The sequence below is a fragment of the Lontra canadensis genome, unplaced genomic scaffold (genome assembly GCF_010015895.1).
Source record: "Lontra canadensis isolate GAN:19392208 unplaced genomic scaffold, GSC_riverotter_1.0 scaffold121, whole genome shotgun sequence".
NCBI classification, from domain to species: domain Eukaryota; kingdom Metazoa; phylum Chordata; class Mammalia; order Carnivora; family Mustelidae; genus Lontra; species Lontra canadensis.
In genome coordinates, this window is record NW_022631115.1 from 3,877,158 (window position 1) to 3,885,696 (window position 8,539).

The window sequence follows — 8,539 nt, forward strand, 5'->3', positions numbered from 1 at the left end:
GACTTGTTAATTTTAGCCATTCTGACTGGTGTGAGGTGGTATCTCATTGTGGTTTTGATTTGTATTTCCCTGATGCCGAGTGATATGGAGCACTTTTTCATGTGTCTGTTGGCCATCTGGATGTCTTCTTTGCAGAAATGTCTGTTCATGTCTTCTGCCCATTTCTTGATTGGATTATTTGTTCTTTGGGTGTTGAGTTTGCTAAGTTCTTTATAGATTTTGGACACTAGCCCTTTAACTGATATGTCGTTTGCAAATATCTTCTCCCATTCTGTCAGTTGTCTTTTGGTTTTGTGAACTGTTTCCTTTGCTGTGCAAAAGCTTTTGATCTTGATAAAATCCCAATAGTTCATTTTTGCCCTTGCTTCCCTTGCCTTTGGCGATGTTCCTAGGAAGATGTTGCTGCGGCTGAGGTCGAAGAGGTTGCTGCCTGTGTTCTCCTCAAGGATTTTGATGGATTCCTTTCTCACATTGAGGTCCTTCATCCATTTTGAGTCTATTTTCATGTGTGGTGTAAGGAAATGATCCAATTTCATTTTTCTGCATGTGGCTGTCGAATTTTCCCAACACCATTTATTGAAGAGGCTGTCTTTTTTCCATTGGACATTCTTTCCTGCTTTGTCGAAGATTAGTTGACCATAGAGTTGAGGGTCTATTTCTGGGCTCTCTATTCTGTTCCGAAAGCTATAATTTCTTATCTAGAAATTACACTGGACAAAATTAATGGAAAATTAGATATTTTGGAAGAAAAGATTAGTTAGCTTGAATACATCACAACAGAACTATCTAAAGTGAAGCCTAAAGGCAGAAAATAATTTTTAAAAATATGAACAGGACATTGCTGAGAAATGAGACAACTTCAAGCAACCTCATATATGTGTAATTGGAGTATTCAAAGAAGAGGAAATAAAGGGTGGAAGGATAATTTGAAATAATAATGGTTGAAAAATTTCCAAATTTGATGAAAATATAAATGTAGATCCAAGAAGCTCACATACATCAGATACATTAAGAAAATTATAGAAAGTCACATCATAGTCAATGTGCTTTGATTCTGCAGCAAAAAGATTATCTTAAAAGCATCCTGAGTGAAAAATAAACATTATGTACAAAGAACAATGATATAAGTGACCATTTCTTCTCTGAAACAGTAGAATCCAGAAAACAGTGTAGCAACATCTTTAATGTACTGAAAGACTAAAACTGACAACTTGGAATTCTATTCCCAGAGATAACTATCTTTCCAAGACAAAGAAGAAAAACATTCTGACACATAAAAGCTAACAGAATTTAATCACCAGCAGAATTGCATTAAAAGAAATATGAGAGGACATCCTTCAGGTAGAATGAAAACAACTCCAGATGGAAATGATCTAGACAAAGGAATGAAGAATGTCAGAAATGGTCACTACATGGATAAATAAAGTTTTTTTTTTCTTTTATTATTAGTAAATTCCCTTAAAAGGTAGTTGTCTATCCATAGGAAAAATAGTAACCCTATATCTAGGGGTTTATTGCCTATGTGGAATTTTATCACATATGTGAAATACATGACACCCATGGCACCAAAGCCAAGAAAGGAGAAATGGAAGTAAACTATTATAATGGGAAATGGTATTATAAAGTGAAGTGCTCCTTCACCTGCAGGTAGATTGTGATAAGTTAACAATGTGCACTATAAACCTTAATGATCTGAAGATATTGAGAAAATGATACAGTTAACACATAATCATAAAAGGTTCCCAATTAATCTAAAAGAGGGCAGAGTAGGAGTAAATGGAACCACTGCTTTATTCCATCTCATTGATGTTGGGTGAGGTCAGAGGCTCACTTCTCCAAGGGGCCCTGCTGATGTGAGCAAGGAAGGTGGGATGCAGTAGGTCGGGACTAAGTGTAGTATCCTAGGGCCTGTCTGGCATAGCCCTTTACATCTAATCACTGTTTGGTGGGGATGGAGTCTCCCCTGACACTAAAGCCTACCTGCTTCTCTGGGCAAGAGCTTGTAAGATCAGCTCCCTACTTGGCCCCCCAACACAATCTTGAGAAGAAATTAGAAGGCTTTTCTTCTCTCAGGCACAACCAGAAGTATAGTTCCTGCCTGGCCCTGCGGTATAGTTGGGTGCCTTCCCTGCTTCTTTAGTGCACTGAGGTGCGGGTAGAAAATCAACTTCCCATTCTACTATGCTGAAACTCTTGTGGAGGTGCAGTTTTTCTGTGTTGATTTTTTGTGTGTGTGTTTAACTGAAGTAGTATGAATATTATAAAAAAAATATGTCCAGTTGTTATCTTTAACCAGGGTATCAGGATTTACTTGCAGTTTTTTTATTTGTGCCTTTTAGAGTTGTGGGTTGAAGGTTTCTGCAACCCTTTTTCTAAGATTTATGGGATGCAATAAGGAAATCTAAGGAACTCATTTCTGTGTCCTTAAGTCCCAAGGTCATAAGTCAGCCAGCTTTCTTTATTACAGTTTTCAGTTTTTCTTTTTTTTTTTTTTGTATTATATCTAAAACATTTTAATTTTAAGTGGGAGGTCTTGAATAGGGCAAATCCATCTTGATGGAACTGGCAGAGCCTTACCTGAATTTTTAAAAAGCTCTGTGATGGCCACAGGTCAAGAGTGACAGTGGGACATTTTGCTATTTTGTAGGGCCCTCTGAATTCATTAGATAGGATGGCAGTTGTCAGGTGGCAGCTGTTAACTATCAGAGACAAAGGAGATGTGGCTGCTTTTTTGAAGTGGTGATAAAACGGACTACACCACGAAATTCTTTGGCATTTGTTAATTTATCATGATGTTTCCAGAACTGAAATAAATGGGCAGTCTATGAAAGCCTAGGTCGATTTGAGAAGCAGGAAAACTGTGGTCCGGAGAGTGGAAGTCTCATTTGAATCATCGTAAGTGATTCGTGATCACTCAAGCAATTCTCAGGCTCAAGCCCATTCACAAACTGAGACTTCCTTAAGAAAGAGAGGCCAGAACTTGAAACAAGAACCCTGCACATTGCCAAAAAATGTATACTGTAAATCAAATGTCAGGGATCTTGTTCTCATCAGGCCAAGGTGGTAAGTATTTGAGGTTTATAGCAAATACTCAAGACAGCAATTGTGGAGCATGTAAGCAGCTATAGACTATGTAAGTGAAGGGACATGGCTGTGTTGAAACAAAACTTTATTTACCAAAAAACCTCACTGGGCCAGATTTGGCTTGTGAGCCATTGTTTGCCAATCTTTCTGTAAAGCATGCTACTCACCTTCATCCAAAGGACCTGAAGTTATTTACCATGGTGACTATGCACTATGAAAAAGGAAATAACTGCACTTTCAATTATTACAGGACACTGACATTGAACTGTCACTAATTCCTTGAGATCCAAAGCAATGTTGTGATCCAATAGTTAGTGACTTTTAGAGGATAGATAATTAATGAAATTTTGTACCTGTTCAATCTTAGAGTAGATATATATATATCTTTGGAGCCAACCAATAGTGTTGTCCCTAATTCTGAAATGCAAAGATGAAATAGTCACATTTAGTAACTAGCAGAACCTCACCCTGGTTCCCTGACAAGTGGAGCAAAAGCTACAATTACAGTGCTAAGTGCAAGCTCCTGAACGGGTTTCAAACTAAAACGTAAACCAGAAGTAATACGGAGAATTCAATTCAATTTCAGAGAAGTGTTAACCACTAATTCCCAGAAAGATACAAGAGTGGTGATTTATGTCACATCACTATTCAACTTACATAATTGGTCTCAGAGAGTGAAAATGGATTCAAATAAACTTAAACAAGTGGTTTCTATATATAATTGCTATTTCAAGACTTGGTTTTGCAGCTCAAGCAAACTAACATAGGCAATGGCACCTATATGCCCTATTGAACTGATGAATTTGCCCTATATCTCTTAGTACTGAACACTGCACCAAGTTTGGCCCATGCAGCAGAGAAAGTAGCACATACCTGCTGTCTCAGGTATCACACCTTTCCAGGCCTCTGTCATAATCTAGTCTTCTGGAACTATGATTTCCACTCTGTTCCACTGACATTACCCTAATCTATTACACAGATGCTATCATGGTGATAAAAGTAGCAACTATCTTATACATTTTGGTGAGATATATGTCTAGTGGCTAGGAGAAAAATCCCACTAAAATTCAAGGACATGCTACCTCTGCAAAATGTTAAAGCACAGTGTTCCGAGATGTATCAAGATATATTTTGCAAGGAGAGGGTCACGTTGGTGCATCTGCTCCCTCTTCTCATTAAGAAAAAGTTGCAAGACTTAGTGGGCCTCTTTGGATTTTAGAATCAACTTGAATCTCAATTGAGAATGTTATTCCAATCAATTTAATCCAGAAGGTTGTAGGTTTGCATGTGGCTCGGGAAAAGACTCTGTAAAGGTCCTGATGGCTGTTCATGCTGCTTTGTAACCTGGGGTGTTTGAAGTATCTATGGGCAGACAGGACCCCGCAAGGAATCTTTTATAGACTTTAGGGGTGAATCACAACGCAGACCTTTACAACTTTGGAGCATAGCCATACAAATGACTATAGATCATTATTTATTTTTCTTTTAAAAAGAAGATTTGACTATAACCATGACACCTAGAACAGGGCCTGAAGCATATAGTATGTACACAATACAAACTTGTTGAAGGCAAGCATAAACTAGAGCAAACATGTGATTTGTTTCTACAATTTAAAAGTGTTAATAAATCACTCAGTTATAAATTTAAACCGTTTGCCAAACTAAATAAAATATGGAGCTTATGCTTCTAACATCTTCACTTAGTGCCTTTTATAAATTTTCCACAATAAAATTTCAAAGCTCGTGGCAGTGTGCAGCATAATCTTCAAGCACATATTGTTTTTAATGCACTTTTCATGTCAAAATGCACTGGGCAACGTCTAATTACATTTATTTCTAAATAACAGTCCCAAATTATTCTAACATGGTACTAAGCACATTGTTATTTCAGTGAAGATAACATTAGCAACTGGAATTGACTCCTATTTACTTTAAATAGGATGGATGTTTAAGCCACAGTATGGCATTTATCAAAAATATAAGGCTTAATTCTCAAAATTATGATTATTAACTTTCAAACTATAATTTTTGACACATGTAGGTTTTCTTTTTATTTGATCACTCTTTTCAGTTACTTTTTACCTATCCCAGTATCTTTATATAATTAGTCACAAATATCAACAATTGTTATCTCTTATGTATTGATGATGAATTATATGATAGTCCTTTTTAATTCTTCTGATTAAAAATTTCCATAAAATACACTAGATTTCAAATGCCCTTCAAGGTGAGTTTGTGTTATTGAAGTTTGCAAGCTGGAACTTAAGAGGCAACCAAGAAAGTAATAAGCTGATGCTGCTATTCATTCTCCTGGGTTGTCTTTCCCTGTTCTTTTCAGTTACCACTATTTTACATGCATATACTTCAATGCCTAGTCAAGAAACATTTTTTTTTCATGTTTTACCTGGGGATTTAAGTCAGTTAAGATGTTTTCCTTTTTATAACTCCTTTTTAAAAATATCATTATTTTAAACTGAAAATATAAAAGAAGAGTGGAGAGGACAATGGAGAGGACAAGAACTGGAACAAGGTAAAATTGGTTTTCATTCCTACTGTTTTCATGATGGCACACTGCTTTTCTCATTAGTGTCATATATAGTTTTGACATTTATAATCCCTTCCATGTCAATTGCTATAAATACGAGGCAAATATTAAGCTTACTTCTAAAAATTTTGTCTTTCTGTGGAATGCCTGGCTGGCTCAGTCAGTAGAGCATGCAAATCTCTCTCTTTCTCTCTTTTTTTGTTTTTCTTTTTTCTGTTTGATCATGCAACTCTTGATATGAAGACTGTAAGTTTGAGCCCCATGTTAGGTGTTGATATTACTTAAAAATAAAATTGTAGGGCGCCTGGGTGACTCAGTTGGTTATGCATCTGCCTTTGACTCAGGTCATGATTCCAGGATCCTGCAATCATGCTCAGCAGGGAGTCTGCCTCTCCCTCTCCCCCTGACACACCCCCCCATGCTTGCTCTCTCTCTTACTTGCACACAAAAATAAAATCCTTAAAAATAAAATAAAATAAAATCTTAACCAATTAAAAATAAAAGTTTTGTCTCTATTTTATAAATTTTCAATATCTAACACACAGCTGAATTCCATACTCCTAGGCCCTAAATAAATACACATATAGGCAAGTAAACTTCCTCTGCTCTGAATAAATACTTTAAGAGAGACTCATTGGTCACCATATGAAAACCTTTCCAAAGGGCTTTGAACTATTTTTCTACTGATTCATTGAGAATGTAGTCAGAATAGAGATTGACAAATTCCTTCCTGTTTTTATTCATAATTGGAATTTTATCACCATTTTCCTTTAGATCCTACATCATGGGATTGCCAGAGTCTCTCTTTGAGATGTCTGGAAAGTCGTCATCATGTCATCTTCCACATTCCCTTCATATTCCAATAAATCATTTAAACTCTGATATAGGACAGGGTGAGATTCTCCCAGGTCAGGAAAAGTTCCTTTTCCCCCCATTAGCTTCATGTAGACAATGTATATCCAGTATGGTTATTATAAATAGCCAGACCCAGCACTATGCCAATCAGAGTGAACTGACTTTCAGTTTCAAAAAAGGATGGATTAAAACCAAAACAATTTTGTGGATTCATCATATGTGAACATACCCGTACCTGGACTGAAGATTTCCTCCACAACCCACTGTAAAATTTCTTTGGAAATACCTCCCTCATCAAGTCCTCTATGTGGACTATGGACGGTCAACAATATATACTTCAAAGTTGCACTATGGCAACTGTTGCAACTATTGTTGCATTATTGCACTATTGCTAATATTGTATTATTCAGGTACTCGTACACTATTTTTTTACTGCCATCCTGTACCAGAAGCATTTTCTTTTATTGTTATTTGCTTTTTAGCCAATTAAATTGTGTATTTGTTTTCCTATTAAAAAAAAAATTTAAAAAAAACAAAACAGTCCTTCTCCAGCTGCACTCCGCAATACACCGCCATGGGTCATGTCGTCCGTGGGAAGAGAAATGACGTTGGCTCGGTGTTGTGCGTGCACATGGAGCATTGCAAAGGGGTGGCGCATCTGCACCCCAACACTTCAAGTGGCCGGACTACATCAAGGGCATCGTGAAGGACATCATCCATGACCCAGCCCAGGTTCACCCCTTGCCAAGGTTGTCTTCCAGGATCCGTTGAGTTTAAGAAGCAGATGGTGGTGTTCATCATCATGGAGGGAATCCACACTGACCACTTCGTGTACTGCAACAAGAAGGCCCAGCTCAACATAGGTAATGTGCTCCCGGTGGGCACTATGCCCTGGGGCACTATCGTGTGCTGCCTGGAGGAGAAGCTTGTTGACTGGGGCAAGTCGCCCCAAGCCTTGGGAAACTATGTCACTGTCATGTCCCACAACCCGGAGACCAACAGACTCAAGTGAAGCTGCCCTCAAGCTCAAAGAAGGTCATTTATTTCTTCTTTGTCTAATAAATCCTTGCCTTCCATAATATCATGATCTTTTCTTCTCTTCTTTTAATCTTTTAGAAACTTTATTGTTTTCCCTTTCACATTTATATTGACAATCAACCTTGAACTGATTTTTGCACATGAGGGTAGTTTATGGTGATAATTTTTATTCCAAAGGAAAAAACTGCTCTGCCCCAAGTGCTATGCAAGGTAGTTCCCAAATATAGATGATAGATAGATAGATAGATAGATGATAGATATTAGATGTGATATTCATATCATATTGGATATGATATATCTATCTTATTACTATGTTTTCCTTAGTCAAAACTATACTCTTTCTATAGGATACTTAAAGTATAACTACATAATACGATTTTTGTATGCAGTAGAGTTCCTCAATTTTATGTTTTTTCTTCAAAACTGTCTGAACTATTTTTTTTATTTCTTTATAAATTTTAAAATCATATTTTCTCCCAAAGAATGTCCAATGATTTGATGGGGATTGAAGTTATCTTAGAACAAATTTGTGGAATATTAAAAGTTTGGAATATTGAAACTTCCAATCCATGAACATGGAAAATCACTTTATTTACACAGATTTCTTTATGCCAATAACATTTTGCAATTTGTTATGTAGTGATTTTGTACACCTGTATGAACTGAATTATGTCCTCCCAAAATTCATATCCATATGATCATATTGGAGACAGGATTTAAGTCACTAAACCAGTGACATATTTATTCATCTCCTGTCGACAGCATTTTCTGAAATACACATTCATGTAATCCAGGCTTCTTATCCTGGTCCCCAAGTTCCTTAATGACCTACTTCTGAGTATATTTCATGCTTCTCTACCCTTTGCCAATACACTGTTGAGTAATGTGAGTCACCTGGGTGGCTCAGTCAGTTGAGTGTCTGACTCGGTTTTGGCTCAGATCATCATCTTAGGGTCATGGGATTGAGCCCCACATCTGGCAACACTCAGTGTGGAATCTGCTTGTCCCTCTCCCTCC

The 8,539-nt window shown here is 37.0% G+C and overlaps 1 pseudogene; it reads left to right on the top strand.

Moving 5' to 3' along the window:
• The first annotated feature begins 7,058 nt into the window (after nucleotides 1–7,058).
• On the top strand, nucleotides 7,059–7,543 carry LOC116857259 (annotated as a pseudogene).
• Nucleotides 7,544–8,539: the final 996 nt, after the last annotated feature.